The 17,789-nt window shown below is 34.7% G+C and overlaps 1 long non-coding RNA gene across 2 annotated transcripts in view; it reads left to right on the top strand.

Moving 5' to 3' along the window:
- Positions 1 to 17,789, top strand: part of LOC145519099 (uncharacterized) — a 249,003-nt gene that overhangs the window by 215,825 nt on the left and 15,389 nt on the right. The window contains exon 4 of one of the 2 annotated variants that reach the window (XR_014063534.1): positions 13,933 to 13,999. The exons of the other annotated variant lie outside the window; for it this stretch is intronic. This is a non-coding gene — a long non-coding RNA (uncharacterized LOC145519099). The remainder of the gene's footprint in view (positions 1 to 13,932; positions 14,000 to 17,789) is intronic. 2 annotated transcript variants of the gene reach the window in all.

The following is a 17,789-nucleotide window of genomic DNA, read 5'->3' as shown; positions in this document are numbered from 1 at the left end:
TCAGGGAATCTTCTCCAAAAGGGATCAAAATGGTGGCTCCAGAAAAGTCTACATTGTCAGGTGGGTTCTTTACCACTGAGCCACCTGTGAATCCCAATTGTAGCATCAGTCAGTTCAGTCATTCAGTCCTGTCCGACTGTTTGCTACCCCATGGTCTGTAGCACACCAGGCTTCCCTGTCCAGCACCAACTCCTGGACCCTACTCAAACTCATGTCCATTGAGTCGGTGATTCCATCCAACCATCTCATCCTCTGTCGTTCCCTTCTCCTCTTGCCTTCAATCTTTCCCAGCATCAGAGTCTTTTCCAATGAGTTGGTTCTTTGCATTGAGTGGCCAAGGTATTGGAGTTTCAGCTTCAGCATCAGTCTTTCCAATGAATATTCAGGACTGCTTTCCTTTAGGATTGACTGGTTTGATCTCCTTGCAGGCCAAGAGACTGACTCTCAAGAGTCTTCTCCAGCACCATAGTTCAAAAGCATCAATTCTTCAGCACTCAGCTTTCCTTATAGTCCAACTCTCATATCCATACATGACTACTGGAAAAGCCATAGCTTTGACTAGATGGACCTTTGTTGGAAAAGTAATGTCTTTGCTTTTTAATATGCTGTCTAGGTTGGTCTGTCACTGTTTCCATTGTTTTCCAATCTATTTGACATGAAATGATGGCAACTGTAGCATGAATTGTAGCATAGAGATATGTAAAATGAATGACAACAAGTCATCAACAGAAATGCTTTGTTACAAAGTAGGAGGACTATAAATGAATTGCTAGAGTGTTATTTGAAATTGAACTTAGGTTAGTTAAAATGTATTTTGAAAACTTTGCAAGAATTCAAAAATAAGAATAATTGCTATGCTAAGAAAGCAGACAAAATGGAATAAAAAAAATCTTTAAGAGAAAACAAAAAGAGGAAATTAAAAAATAATTAGAATGACTAAGAAACAGCTGCAAATAGGTATTATCACAATGAAATCTATAATCACATTAAGTATAAATAATTTAAATAAACCATTTATTTTGTCAGAGTGGATTAAACAAACATGACCCAAATATATGTTCTCCACAAGAAACCCATTATAATTATAAGGAAAGATAAATTAAAGATAAATTAAAGAAATGGAGAAATGCCATTATGCTCAGTTGCTCAGCTGTGTCCAATGTTTTGTGACCCTGTAGACTATAGTGCACCTGGCTCCTCTGTCCATGGGATTCTCCAGGCAAGAGTACTGGAGCAGGTTGCCATTTTATACTCCAAGAGGTACACCACTAATGTTAATAAAAAAGAATGCCTGGATAAGTATATTAATTTTAGACAAAGGACTTTTGTGAACAGGGAAAATATGAGGAATAAAAAGATTTGGCATGATAATAAAGATAGCAACATCCCAATAACCCTTAAAGTGTATGTGCTTAAATTTGAAATAGATGAAGCAAAAAAACACAAAAAACCAGGAATTCAAGACAAACTTGGCATTCCACCCTTAAGGTTGAGACTTCAACATCCTTATTTTAATAATTTACAGAATATTCAATTTGACAATGGCAGAACCTAGATTTAACTGGGTAGGGTCTTTTTGAGCCAGAGATTATTAAAAAAAAAAAAAAAAGAAAGAAAGAAACAAACAAGAATTGAGTCCTATATCCTGAGGGAATTCAGAAGGGAATAGAAAGAATTCAGGGAAAGGTGAGATAGCTGTGCCATATATTATGTTGCTTCAAAATTTCAATAAATTCATTAAATTTAATGATGTTCAGCTTTGTTAGACTTTATTACTTTTTTTTCCTTTTATGTTCATCTTTTTAATGGATAAAAATGGTAAAGGGATGATGTGAAGAGTGTTTACATAACTTTCCAATGTACAGAGGAGAACTCAGCTGTGTTTTATGCAGAACACTAAGGAATAACATTTCCCTCACAAGTTATCTTTGGTATTGATAGCAAATAAAATTCATATACAACAAAATTCAAATAGTAATGTTCAAAATTTAGCATATTCCTGAGTTGACTTCTTTGTGTTTCTAAATTCAACTGTGTGTGTGTGCTCAGTCACATCTGACTATTTGTGACTCCATGGACGGTAACTCCCCAGATTCCTCAGTCCATAGAATTTTCCAGGCAAGAATACTGGAATGGGTTGCCATTTCTTCCTCCAGAGGATCTTCCCCAACCAGAAATCAAACCCAGGTCTCTGATGTCTCCTGCATTGGTGGGCAGATTTTTTACCATTAAGCCACTAAATTAAATTATATGGCACATATTTGCATTGTGCATTTAAAATTCTGAAATGAAATAATAAAATACATAGTTATTCAATTTGTCATCTGCTATTAATATGGACAGCTTAGTTTTTTCACAAGATTACTTTTATTAATATAGTTTAATATATAATGAGAACTTATTTTATGGAATATATGTCATATTGTACACATTTATGCAAGTATATAATTATAGCATATTCAAAAGGTAATGCAATGAAAATACAAGCACTTTGCTACACTGAAAGCTAATGCAACAATATCTTAACAGACAATTGTGTTTGGGGTTCCCTTGTGGCTAAGCTGGTAAAGAATCCGCCTGCAATGCAGAAGATCTGTGTTTGATCCCTAGGTTAGAAAGATCCCAATTGTGTTTAAATTATATGATAAAATTCTGAAATTTATTATTTCTTAATCATTGTACAGGAGTAGGAAGTATGAGAAATATAACAAGAGATGAAGGGAAACAAAGAGAAATTAAACATAACAGTCACATAGTGGATCATATAGTAGAGTTCCATGTAATTTAAAATGCATTTATATGAAGAATGGCCTTCCAGACATCTTATTTATTCAAATAGGTGAGGGTCTTGAAACCTATCCTTTTGCAAGACTCAGAATGAGCTGAAAATGCAGAAAAGGCACCCTTCAACCGCCTCAGGATTCCACTGATGACTGACATCAAACATAACTGGGTCCTTTCATCTCTAACTTAAGAAAGTCGTCAAATTTTCTCTGTATGTGCCTTGAGAGAAGTTAACCTGCCTTTATGTATTTTAAATATGAGAGTTACTTTGTATAAAATACTACCGTCCAACTTAGCAACTAAGCCCCTAAAGAAGAATATGCAACTTGTAATTAAATGAGTTCTAAATATAATTTTTGCTATGTAGGAAATCATGGTTTTCAAATATACAATAAAAATATGCTATGCTTAACTTCCAGAACTATGTATACAGCTTAATATTGGTGGAAAACTTCTATCTTTAATCTTGACCATATTGATATGAAGATTATTCATTAAATTTAGATTTAGAAAATAAAGATGTCAAGGATTTCAACTAGTGTTAACTTACTTTTGATTTAATCTCTTCATCCAGAGCAAGTGTTATATATTCATGTAACAATGTTTAAAATATTATATGTTAATATTTATTAATGTTGCAAAATGCTGCATTTTTCAGTATCATGATGATAAATGCCATGTAATATTTATCAGAATTAATAAATTAAGTCATAGAGAACATACCCAAAATAAAATGGTATTTTACTAAATACAAATTCATAAATATGGATGATTTTAATCTTCTGTTGGGCTTGTTGTTTCTGTTAGAAATAAAAAACAAATGGAGGCCAGCCTTGAAAATTCCCTCAGCAGACAAAACTAGTTTATTCATATAAGCAGAGCTTAACTTAGCTTATTTTACAAGAGCACAAAGCAAACATCTTCCTGCAAGACTGGAGGAGAAAGACAGGCAAAAACAGGGAGTCTCAGCTGAGCAGAACAGAGAGACATGGGGAAATCACTTCAGGAACCAGAGCCAGGGTAGGAAAATCTGAACCAACAAATGTAAGGAGGCTCTGTGTGGACAAGTCTGAGAGTTAAAGACTCTCCTTATGAATGGGTTGCCCACAATATTGTGAGATTTACCTCCAGCTCAAATAAAGGTCCATCTAGTCAAAGCTATAGTTTTTCTAGTAGTCATGTATGGATGTGAGAGTTGGACTATAAAGAAAGTTGAGCGCCGAAGAATTGATGCTTTTGAACTGTGGTGTTGGAGAAGACTCTTGAGAGTTCCTTGGACTATAAGGAGATCCAATCTGTCAATCCTAAAGGAAATCAGGCCTGAATATTCATTGGAAGGACTGATGCTGAAGCCTAATTCCAATAATTTGGCCATGTGACGCAAAGAACCAACTCACTGGAAAAGACTCTGATGCTGGGAAAGATTGAAGGCGGGAAGAAAAGAGTATGACAGAGGATGAGATGGTTGGATGGCATCACCAACGCAATGGCCGTGAATTTGAGTCAACTCTGGGAGTTGATGATGGACAGGGAAATCTGGCATGCTGAAGTCCGTGAAGTCACAAAGAGTCAGACACAACTAAGCGACTAAACTGAACAACCAAGTTTTCACAATAAATATTGGAGAAAAATCCCCTCAGGCTTTTGGCAGAGCAAAAGAAAAGAAACCATTCCGAAATATACTAGAGTACTTAGAACATAATTAACCACAGCCTAACCTGCTGAAGTATATTGAGAATCTAACTGACCTGGAGAAAGGGAAATACTAAGGCTGAGGCCTAACCATAGGACTATAGTATGCTTCCTCACACTCTGCCCATTTCTCACTATACCTCACAACTAAAGGCCTATTTTTGGCCATTCCTTTTACACCGTGCATCATCTCCATCTCTGGCTATCAGGAAAAAATTATGGGGCATACCAAAATGTGAAAAACACATTTTATGAGCTAGAGTAGGCTTCAGAACCAGACATGGCAGCAAAGATATTGGAATTACCAGCCCAGGAATTTAAAACAGTTATGATGAATATGTTGAGGACTCTAAACGGAAAAAGGAGGCAGCATCATGAAAGAAGGACAGTTAAAGGAGAGCAGTGGCAATTCAAAGAAAAAACCAAAAATGAATGCTAGAGATGAAAAAAATACTGTAGCAGAAATATCTTTCATAGTCTCATTAATAAACTAGATAAAACTGAAAAATAAATCTCTGAGCTAGAGAATATATCAAAGGATGCTTAAAAACTGAAAAGAATAAAAAAAACCAAAAAGAAATACACTGGAAAAAACACCAGGGTATCCAAGAACTGTGGGAAGACTACAAAAGCTGTAACCTGTTGTCTCACTGTTCACACTATTTGCTGAACCCAGGGTAGACAAGGCATGAGAGGGGAAGCTGGAAGAAAACTCGAGGAGCCATAGGAACTACAGACATGTTTATTCTCTCTGGACTGGCACAGCGGCAAAAGGGGTTTCTCAGGTGGGGTTTCTATAGGTTTTCAGAACAAACGTGGCCCCTGGCCAAGCGGGTACATCATGATGCGCATGCGCAATGCTGTAAGTGACCTCAGCTGTTATGTAACCATGCAAAGTCATTGTTTACAGGATGTGGGGTGAGGGCAAGAGGACATAGGGCTAGAGAACCCGACTGACGCCATCTTGGTAGGTGCTATTTCCCCACAGCTGTGTAAAAGGAATACTATAAAAAGAAGAATGGATGGAGCAACTACAATCTTTGAAATAATAATGGCTGAGAATTTCCCCAAATTCTTGTCATATACCAAACCATAGATACAGTAAGCTCAGAGAACATCAGACATAGTAAATTCCCCAAAGCATCAGAGAATATAATTTTTAAAATGTTTTAGTTGTTGTTTAGTGTCCAACTCTTTGCAACCTCACGGACTGTAGCCCACCAGGTTCCTCTGTCCCTCAGATTCTCCAGGCAAGAATACTAGAGGGTGTTGCCCTGCCCTCCTCCAGGGTATCTTCCAACCCAAGGATTGAACCTGTGTCTCTCAAGTCTCCTGCATTGGCAAACAGGTTCTATGCCACCTGGGAAGCCCTATAAGTACCTCCTTAAGCTAGAGACTGCTCCAGGTAAAGATGTCAGCTATGTGCGCTCAGCAAGCAGCATTTCCAGCTGCTGAGTCACTGAAGGATTCTGTCCTGAAGCAGAGATCTTGCTGGTGTGCTGCAACCAACCCTACATGTGCTTTTGATAAGGCAGTAGAACATACTCCTAAAATAACTTCTTCTCTATCTGAAGACATTGCTAGTTTTCATGAGACATTGGATTGTGGACAAAGATTATAAATTTTTTATTAAGATTAGTTTTCTTGGCATGGCCTTTTTTTAGCTAGGTGTTCATTTGGACAGAATCTAATACCAGGGGGTCTATTGTCTGCTGTTCTTTGTTGAAATGAGACATTGCTTATGTAGGACTTCAAGTATGCATGCGGTTTTAGCATTACTCTCCACAGGAGATAAGTTAAGCACCTTAGAGTGTGCGCTACACTGAGGCCATTGCCAGAGAGCTAATAGTCTGTGCACAGCTGGCAGAGCTCTGTTAAAATGTTGTATTTGTCCTCTAGTTTAAAAGCACCAGTGGTACAAAACCTACCATGTACCTTAATTGCTCCACTTTTAAAGCAATTAAATAATTTAAGTGAAATGAATATAATTAATGATTCTGTATGTCCTAATAAATGTATATGACTTTATCAGGGAACATATTTTGCAAAATCTAGATGTGCTTTCAATTTTTCATAAGTTACTCAAACATTTGCCATTATAATATTTCGTTTGTTAAAGAATTTTGATAGTTTCATAGAACCAAATTCCTTGCTTTTATACACAAATTGAAATTGTGTTTTTCATTCAGTTATTTTCATTTGAAATGAAAACTGTTTTCTTCCTCTGTGTGTATTAGTCACGTAGTCATGTCCAACTCCTTGCTACCCCATGGCCTGTATCCCACCACCAAGCTTCTCTATCTATGGAATTCTCCAGACAAATAAAACAAGTTATTTTGCTTACTAAATCTTGCTAAGTGTCTTAAGTACATGTTAATTTAGATTAACTTTAGATATGATCTCTTTCAGGGCAGTATCTTTACAAGTACACATAGTGATTATTCTAGCTTTGGGATTCATTTACAGGGAAGGTAAATATGTATAATTTCTAAACCATTCTGTCACATTGTTGCTGTTGTTTAGTCACTAAGTCGTGTCCGCATCTTTTGTGACCCCATGGACTATAGCCCACAGGCTCTTCTGTCCATGAAATTTCCAAGGCAAGAATACTGTAGTGGGTTGCCATTTCCTTCTCCAGGGGATTTTCCTGACCTAGGGATTAAATTCTCATCTCCTGCATTGGCAAGTGACTTCTTTACCACTGAGCCATTCATACCACTGAGAGGGAAGCCATTCTCTCATGTAATGGGTACATTACAGTATTTCATGAGCATCTGCTTTGTAACAGGAATTTGCTGATTTAAATATTAATGGAAAAAATTGATAATAGGAACAAGAGGGCAATTATATATTTGGAATTGTACAAATGGTTAAATTGTTGAAGGTCAGAAGAAACAACTTTAGTTGGATAAGGCAAATCTGTAGGTGAAAGGAACAGCTATTAAGTTAATATCTATGCGAGAAATGTCATGTAGTTTTTAAAATGTTTTTAAAACCATACCTCTAGGCATATTGTATATGTATCTTAAAAATATAATATGGAACATAAACATGGAAAAATAATTATTTATCCAGTGATTTAAAGAGTTGATGTCAATTTCTATATAATTTGAACAAAAGACATATTCATACAAACCCATTCACACACCAATACCTTTCCTTGTTTTTGCTGCATTTACATAATTGAAATCTGACTATAAAAATGTTTTGGAAAATTGCCTTCATTCAATAAAGAAAAGATCACAAATATATTTAATTAGTAGTTATATTTTTATCTCCTTATTTGAATTAGCTAAAATTCAAAAATAAAATCATCCAGCTTGTCATTTTCCTATTCGTGTGAATATTCAAATTGTCAACTTATTTATAATTCAATTTGCTATAATTCAGTGCATTGGTAATTCAATTTATTTATAATTGGTTGGTTTATTTATAATTGAATTGGTTATTGTCTTGTAAAGGCCTTTGCACATATATATGGACATTCCTATCAGGTGTATTCTTGATAGCAGAATTGCATGATCAAGTAGTAAGACAATCAGATACCAAGTAATACAACTATCAATACATCAACAATGTATTGATATGGATGAAAAAAGTAATGCTTGCTTTAGCTTTTGAGAGTCAGAGAGAGAGAGAGAGAGATGGGATGAGGGAGAATGCTCAGGTCTACCTCTGGAAACTAATTTAAGTCAAGTTACAGGAACTTGACCAATCTGTGATATCACAAACAACCATGAAATAATTATGAAATTGATAAAACAATGACACATGTACAAAGGGAAAATATATATATATTGATAATTTGAATGCAGTCACTCTTATATAAATCTGTAAGGTAAATCACAGCTCAGTTTAAGCCACTGAATAAAGAGTTTCTCTTCTTAGGAATGAAGAACACCTTGTACTGCAATTTTGAACTAAATTATTTTCTACTTACCTCACAGCTAACAGAGTTGAAAATTAAGTGAATTTCAAGTGAAGTCAGGTGAAGTCATTCCATATTCATGATTCTATGTCTACCAGGCAGAAATAGGATTATTTAAATTAGAATTTTGAAGAGTGTAATGGAGAACTATATTAATGATTTGTGAAAAGTGATCTGATGGTTTGAAAATGACACAAGTAAATAATGTCTAGTGAAAGTTTGGTTCTCATGTGGATGTTTCTACACAGGCTTATGTCGACTTAAATGATTAACTATGCTTAAGGAAGAGACTTGAGAAATGTAAGAATAAGGTAATTAACCCATGCCAGCCAATTTATTTTAATTGCATTCATCCTTCCCAGTTTATAAATAAGTTCTCCAGACATGCTTCTTTCATTTTAAATTGAAAGCACTGAGCATGCAATCTTAAAGGCACCACTCTGCATTATTAACAGCTCAGTGACTTTATTTTCAATTTTTTTTCTATTTTAATCCCATGGAAATAAAGCATGAGACATTATACCTGAAAAATTTATGAAAACACATTTATTGACAGCTACATCAAATCTATTTTCTACATATATATGTACATTATACATTGTATATGTAATGTGCAATTACTTTGGGAAATAATACTTAATGGTTCTCAAAGTAATTAAGTTTATACTTATATAATAAAGGTCAATGAAATAAGTTCTAATATTTATTCAACCACCACTTCTCTTCTAATAGAAAGCTAACAAGATTTAACTCCTTTATTTCTGCTATATTAAAATGAGTCTTTTGGACTGACCTCTCTTTAGTTAGCCATTAAAATGTTAGTGCAATTAAAAAAGAGAAATTGCACCTAATACTTCAGGAAAAATTGTATATATTTACATAGTTTTTCGTTAAGTGAAGTATTTATAGAGCCATTATTAAGAATTTATAAAATAAAAATTAAAATAAAACAACTGCTACGAATATTTCCATTAGGCAACATCCTTATGAAAACAACGGTTTGATGCTTGTTTTCCAGTCAACATCTCTGAGAGTTCGTATGTTTGTGTGAGCATGGAGCGCATTTGCAAAACTTCAGTCTTTTGCACAAATAATTTATATGTAATTATATTCCTTGGCATCATATTCATTATATTTTGCATGTCTTTAAGTTTTGACTGAACATGGGCTTTTAATGAGGACGTAACATTTCAATACATGTACAGGTGATTTAATGTGACATGACTCGATTCTAAATATGTAGTTTGTTCAGAAATGTGTCAATCTAGATATTATGGAAACCAAATGATGCAGTGATAGAGGAGAGAGGCCCTGGTTTACAGAATCACCCTTCTGCCATTTAATGATTATTTGGTTTGGGGTATTTTATTTTATTTACTAGGAGTATTGAATTATTATTCCTTGGTAATAATTTGCATGTCTAGAAAACTATGGGAGCCCTTAGTAAAAAGAACTAATCTACTTGCTGTTTCCCAATTCAGAGACCAGGATTCAGCATATAATTGTCATTTATTCAAAGACTAAAACCTTCATCGACTTCCCTGGTGGCTCAGTGATGAAGAATCTGCCTGCCAGTGCAGGAGAGGCAGGGTTGATCCCTGGGTCAGAGAGATCCCCTGGAGAAGGGAATGACAACCCATTCCAGTGTTTGTGGGCTTCCCTGGTGGCTCAGACCATAAAGAATTCAGCTGCAATGCAGGAGACCTGGGTTCGATTCCTGGGTTGGAAAGATCCTCTGGGGGAAGGCATGGCAACCCACTCCAGTATTCTTGCCTGGGAAATCCCATGCACAGAGGAGCCTGGCAGGCTACAGTCCATGCGGTTGCAAAAGATTTGGACATGACTGAGCAACTAAACACAGCACATCAAAAATACTGCTCTCATCTCACATAATTACCATTTCTTTTTTTTTTTTTGTAGTGAGAATATTTAAAATCCATCTTCTAAGTTACTTTTATTATACAATACTGTTAACTATAATCATACTGCCGTACATTCAGTTCATTTCAGTCACTCAGTCGTATATGACTCTTTGTGACCCCATGAACTACAGCATGCCAGGCTTCCCTGCCAGGCAGTACATTGGATCCCTCAAACTCCCGCATCTTAAAACTGAAAGACTTTCAAATGAATTAATTGAACAATCTATAAATTGATCAGTAAGTAGAATAAGACTCTTTTCCTGTGTACCACTGATGGAACCAATAATGTAATCCAATATTTATTTTCTATACAACAAAACTATGAATAATTACCTATAAAGATATTAAGATCTTAAATAAATTTATGATATGATGTAGGTAATTGCCAGGCAAGGTCATTTTCTATGCATTTCTTCTTCAGTTTATAAGATAGCAAGATGAATTGTGTCCTGGCTCTTTTGCTATGCTTTGTAAGTCACATTCATTTTTATTTAATTATAAAATCAATTTGTTATAAGGCAAATTCAGTAACTGCTATAGAGAATGTGATAGAATATCATATTAAGGCACTAAAAAATCAAATAATTACCTTTTCTTTGTGCTTTGACACTCTATCTAATCCTTCAGCCACTTATCCATAAGAACATGATAGTAATATTTATCTATCCTATTTCACAGTGATTTTCTGGGTAACATATGATAGGATATCAATGAGTATAACTGTAAAATGCAATACTAAATAAATAAAATATTATATTCATTTATTAAATTCATATTTTAGATTAATTTAGCAGTTTCTAATCATGATATGGTGGACAGCCGAGAGCAAATGCCTGGTACAAACTTTAGCACTCACTGATGTTTGGAAAAGAACTTTCAAGTGAAGGCTTTAAAGAATTTTGTGCTGCTAATGAGAAAATCATTTAAAAGCTTGCTAAGTATGTCAGCATTTATTGGCTGAAAATGTAAACTAAATTAGACCTAGATAACATCTAAAGTGCCATACACCACGAGTATGAAATATTGCTTATGCTTTTCTTGAGAGAGAGTGAAATTGCTGAATATGATGTTTAACGTAGCAATGTATGATGACAGCGGTGATGATAAGCATGATATTGTAAACAATTTGAAAAGAAGTATCTTTGGCATGATAGATATGTGTGCTTATATAAATTTTGTTCTTAAAGATGCTTAGATAGAAATTTATGTTAATCAGGCAGGTGCCACTGGAAGAGGCCCTTACAAAAATTATTTCTCACAGCTTTAGTTATTAAGCCCCTTATATCTTTCCCATCATCAAATGTCCAGTTCTAGCAAGATGTTGAAGTTGGGAGGAGTAAGTGATTTATCTTTTTCTCAAGTATCCTCAAATAACCAAGGGTAATTAGTACTTACTGCATGTGTACAGATATTTATCAGTACCTTAGTATATGACTTATTAAGCACTACTCTTAGAAATAATATATACTCTACTAGCTATGAGGCTTCCCTGGTGCCTCAGTGGTAAAGATTCCGCCTGCTAATGCAGGAGATATGGGTTTCATCCATGGGTCAGGAAGATCCCCTGGAGAAGGAAATGACTACCCCCTCCCAGAATTTTTTCTTGGAGAATCCTATGGACAGAGGGGCCTAGAGGGCTACAGTCCAAGAAGTCACAAAGAGTTGGACGTTACTTAGCAAGTGAACAACAATGATGACAGCTATAGTCTATAATTATCTCATGATTTTTAATAAATTTCATATTTTCCAAGTAAATATTGAATAAACTATAATATTATTAATAGTCTTTAAAATCATATTAATGTGTTTCATTCTGAATGATGCTCCAGACCTCACTTAAGCTTTCTGTAATACGTGGAATATACACTCTATTAGTTTTTTTAGTTTAAGCGGAATTCTGAAAAACATATTGATATAAATATTTTGGATAGAGAATGGTGAACTTGTATTGCATAATTAGTTTAAAAAGTAAATGTTAGTCCAATAAGTGTTTCCCCAAAACATTTAACATAGAAATATGTATTTCATATTCAGTTCCATTCAGCCACTCAGTCATGTCCAACTCTTTGTGACCCCATGGACTGCAGCACGCCAGGTCTCCCTGTCCATCACCAACTCCTGGAGTTTACTCAAACTCATGCCCATTGAGTTGGTGATGCCATCCAACCATTTCATCCTCTGTCATCCCCTTTTCCTATTGCCTTCAATCTTTCCCATCATCACGGTCTTTTCAAATGAGTCAGTTCTTTGTATCAGGTGGCCAAAATATTGAAGTTTCAGCTTCAACATCAGTCCTTCCAGTGGATATTCAGGACTGATTTCCTTTAGGATAGACTGGTTGGATCTCGTTGCAGTCCAAGGGACTTTCAAGAGTCTTCTCCAACACCACAGTTCAAAAGCATCAATTCTTCGGTGCTCAGCTTTCTTTAGTCCAACTCTCATATTACAAACTAAAAAATATTAACAAACCAAATTTGTTAATTGTAAATATAAATATAAAACATTTTCAAAGTATTTTACTCATGTTATTCAGTTTTGATTTATTATTTGTTTTCTCATAAATGAGTGCTTGCTTTGCTAAATTGTTCCGAAAACTTAAATCCCTATTAAGTCAAAACCCAAAAGATTTTGAATGTTAAATATCTATGATATTCTGAATAGTAGTTTTTAAGTAGGGATAACAATATACTAACAGTGTTGATTTATGTTTATTCCTTTGTACTTTAAATATATCATTCATTCTCTTATTTATAGTTTTGTATTAAGATTGTTTAAAAATATTAGAGGTATGTGTATGTGTGGAGCTTAGTCATGTTATAGAATCCGTGAGTCCAAATGCTGTAAAATCATATAAGAATGTTATAAATATAAGCGTAATCCATAGAAATATATAATATCCTATATCAAGAGAACAGTGTAAGAGTATCTTGCTGTTTTTTCCTTCAGCTTTTAATAAGAATGTTTTAATACATATTTAATGCAAGGTCTACATTGTATATGTTTTTAAATTTTTGTTATTATGAGAATTTTATGTTTAATAATTTTTAAAGACTTTGCACAAGAAAATAAAATTATTGCATAAATGTTTTATGTTTTTACTATCTAAATGTACTATTTTAATATATATTTTAGTAGGAATTCAAGAAATTTAATGAGAAACTTTAAAGAACCAGAATTTTTGATCTTTGCTTCTGGTACTCTAAACAAAGTGATTCTCACCTCTGGAACTGAAAATATGATCTTAATAAAGAATAATAATTTACCTTTTAAAATGTATCTTTATGAAATTTATTTCATGTTATTCCTATTATGTATGCAGCCTGTATTGCAAAGAGGGCTGATTATTATGTTAAAGTTTCTGGCCTCAAGTATCTCATCAGCTCTAGGAAAATAAGTATAATATCGACTCTACGATATTAAAACTTTGCTGCCATAAAAATCTCAGATAATATTTTGGAAAAAAAATTCCTATTTCTGACCTGAGGTTTTCATGTCAGGAAAAAAGAAAGAAGCAACTGTAGCTACTTCTCCTTAGTCTGTACATCAAGTTTAGAGCTTCTTCTTTGTATACAAGAGAACCTAAATTTCTGCACTTCACAATTCTAGGAATTCCTGTAGACCCTCAGGAGACAAAAAAAGACCCCAGGAACTCAAGTAATCACAGTTCAAAAAGGTATTTGAAAGAGATAAGATCCAATTTACATTTAAAATCAGATTCATATATGTCGTTGGAAAAAAAGTGAAGTCATACCGTTCAGTTGAAATAAAGTGTGATAATAAAGAGCTGTAAATTGGTCAAGTGAGTAAACACTAAACTCATGTGTGTGTGTGTGTGTGTGTGTGTGTGTGTGTGAATGTGAATGTGTGTGTGAGACTATGTCTGTTTCTCTGTCTCCCCCTCATTATTTCTTCATGGGTACAATGTTTGGCAATTTATAAATGCCATACTCAAAAGTTTGTTTAACTGAGAAACCCTGTTGATGAATTCTTTATTACCTACTATTTTAAATTAACTTTTATTGGAGTATAATTGCTTTACAACATTGTGTTAGTTTCTGTTGTACAACAAAGTGAATTAGTTATATATATGTGTATATATATATGTGTGTATATAGATATATATATAGATATATATATACATCCACTTGTTTTTAGATTCCCTTTCCATCTGGGTCACTGGTGAGTAGACTTCCCTATGCTACTGTGGTATACAATAGGTTTTCATTAATTATCTATTTTATATACAGTTATGTATATATGTCAATCCATTTTTGCCATTATTTAGAGGTATAGCAAAAGAAAGTAATGGGTCATCTCCGTAAATTCAGAAGTATATTAACATTATAAAGTCAATCTAATGGAGAAAGTAAATATGTGATTCAAATGTGTGTATATGTTTAATAAGGCATTATGTATAAATTGTGTATTTCTATACAAAGTATGTCTTGTTGTTCAGTCCCTCAGTCGTGTCAAACTCTTTCCAACTCCATGAATTGCAGCATGCCAGGTTTCCCTGTCCTTCACCATCTCCCAGAATTTGCTCACAAACATGTCCATTGAGTCAGTGATGGCATCCAACCATCTCATCAATGAGTCGGCTCTTCCCATTAGATAGCCAGAGTACTGGAGGTTCAGCATCAGCCCTTCCAATGAATATTCACAGTTGATTTCCTTTAGGATTGACTGGTTTGATCTCCTTGCTGTCCAAGGGACTCTCAAGAGTCTTCTTCAACACCACAATTCCAAGCATCAATTCTTCGGTGCTCAGCCTTCTTTATGGTCCAACTCTTACATCTATACATGACTACTGGAAAAACCATAGCTTTGACTATACGGACCTTTGTTGTCAAAGTAATGTCTTTGCTTTTTAATATGCTGTCTAGGTTTGTTATAGCTTTTCTTCCAAGAAGCAAGTGTCTTTTAATTTCATGTGTAAATATGTAAATTAATATCACTCTATTCAATTACTTATATTTCATTTTGTATTACCTTTAAAATGATGATAATTCATCTGTACACAGGGTACATAAGGTTTTTATTTTTGGTATAAGATAATTGTGTCAGTATCTGTTTTGAATAGCATTGGTTGGTAAATATTGTGTGTGCACTTGCTATCTTAAAACTAATCAATTATCTAAAATTTTCTTCCTGGGATTTTATAAAAATCACCTGATTTATTGCCTTTCTGATGGCCAATTATTTGTGCCCATGTTACTGAATTGATTGCCTGGACTTACTTTGGGTTCCTAGCCTGTACTCAAGACTCCTTGTCTCAGCTAGGGAGTTTCTTTTTCTGCCCAGATTCTCACAGTCAATAATGAAATTGATGCTGAAACTGGAACTGCACAAGCTTTATTCAACAACCAAAGATTGGAGAAGCCAGAACTTAGTTTGCAAATCAACTTCCCAACCCAATTTAGGGAGAGACACACAGAGACACCACTAGTCAGTCCTAAAGGAAATCAATCCTGAATATTCATTGAAAGGATGAAAGCTGAAGTTCCCGCACTTTGGCTACCTGATGCAAAGATCCAACTGATTGGAAAAGAGCCTGATGCTGGGAAAGATTGAAGGTGAAAGGAGAAGGAAGTGGCAGAGGATGAGATAGTTAGATAACAAGACTGACTCAATGGACATGAATTTGAGCAAACTCTGGGAGGTAGTGGAGGACAGAGGAGTTGTGCGGCAGTCCATGGACTAGCAAAGAGTAGGACATGACTTAGTGACTGACAACAATAACAGCTACATATATAAGAAGATCAGGGCAAAATGAAGGGAATTAGAGGATAGGAGGAATATTCGTGAGTTATCCGATAACAAGGGTGTGGTTTGGACCCAAAACTGATGCAGCACTCCTTTTATCACTTTGAGGGCTTTTCGGGTTGTTCTCTTGGTATTTGTCAACTGTCACTGTTCTAATGCCTGTGTAATTTAGCTAGTAAATGTATTACAACGAATGTAGAATTAGGCTCAAGGGCTACTGGAAGTCAAATCTTCTGCTTGGGCTAATTGGTTGTTGCTTTTCTCTTTGCAGTGTCAACTGAAAAAAAAAAAAAAAGCACAAGCTAAGCTGAGAATTGTGTTTTATTCAGAGGACAAAACTGAGGGCTTAAGCCTGAGACACTGCATCTCAGATAGCTCAGAGAAACTGCTCCAAAGAGGATAAGGGAAGAGACAGAATATATAATAGTTTTTGCAACAAAGTAGTGATAACATCAAAAAATTTCTGTTACTGAAGAAAACCAGACACCTCATGTTAGGGAATTATCACTATTCTATATATGGGAAGATGCAAGAGTATGCAAGTTGTAAGGCTCACTGAAATCATTCATGTGATATGCACCTCAGCTACCTAGGATCAATATCTTCTGCTTTCTCATGCTAAGTCTCCTCAGGGTGCACCTTCAGGGGTGAACTGCAGAAACTGACTGCTTGTTTGGCAAGTTGTTGTTCAATTGCTCAGTCATATCTGACTCTCCGTGACCCGATAGACTGCAGCACACCAGGCTACCCTGTGCTTCAACATCTCCTGGAGTTAGCTCAAACTAATGTCCATTGAGTCGGTAATGCCATCCAACCATCTCATCCTCTGGTCTTTTCCAATTAGTTGGCTCTTCCCATTAGATGGCCAAAGTATTGGAGCTTCAGCTTCAGCATCAGTCTATCCTGAGTTTCCTCAGAACTCACCATTAGATGGCTTTAACATGATGGATTGATGGCTGCAGCATTCTTTGTGTGGAAGGCAGCATTTTTTTTTCATTGACAGCAGCTTCCTTCTGAAGTTTAGATAAGACCAAGTGGCTTCTATTTGGAGGAGGGGCAGAGTTATGATTATGGGGCAATAATCTTGGTAACAACCCACACATACACTATTCTAATCATTTTCTTCCTCTAAAACATTGTCCTGAAAAAGTTTTGATTTATTTCAAATAAACTGGTCATCTCTCTTATATTCAGAATAATAATATGGTCATACATTTGCCATTTACATTAATTATAATTAACAAAGTTTCAACTTTTTGAAATAGAAACCTGATATTAATAAATTTTATTCTTCACATTAAAAAATTGCATTTAGTGTATGCATGCTAAAGCAAAATATTCAACAATATATTTCTTTCTAGAATTATTCCTAGCTTCAGCAAGGTATTTTTTTCAACTTTTCATATCCATAAATGTGTTATAAATAATTGACTTTAAAGAATTAAAGGAAATTGCATTATATAATTGGAATTCCTGATATATCTATAGTATGTATATAATTGAATATATTACTCAGATAAGCACAACATGATAGAAAATGCAAACAATGAACATATTTGTGAATTATTTCTGCAGATCCTAATAGAGTTTGGTATTTTATTAAACTGGAAGACAAATGAAAATTTTATAGAAATGTCACTATTTTCTTTATTAAGATTTTGGTTTTTTACCCCAAGAGGTCAAAAAGTAGTAGTTAGCCA

Source organism: Giraffa tippelskirchi, chromosome 8 (assembly GCF_054371585.1).
Source record: "Giraffa tippelskirchi isolate mGirTip1 chromosome 8, T2T-mGirTip1v1.2.pri, whole genome shotgun sequence".
NCBI classification, from domain to species: domain Eukaryota; kingdom Metazoa; phylum Chordata; class Mammalia; order Artiodactyla; family Giraffidae; genus Giraffa; species Giraffa tippelskirchi.
This window is presented reverse-complemented; position numbering and strand designations above follow the sequence as displayed.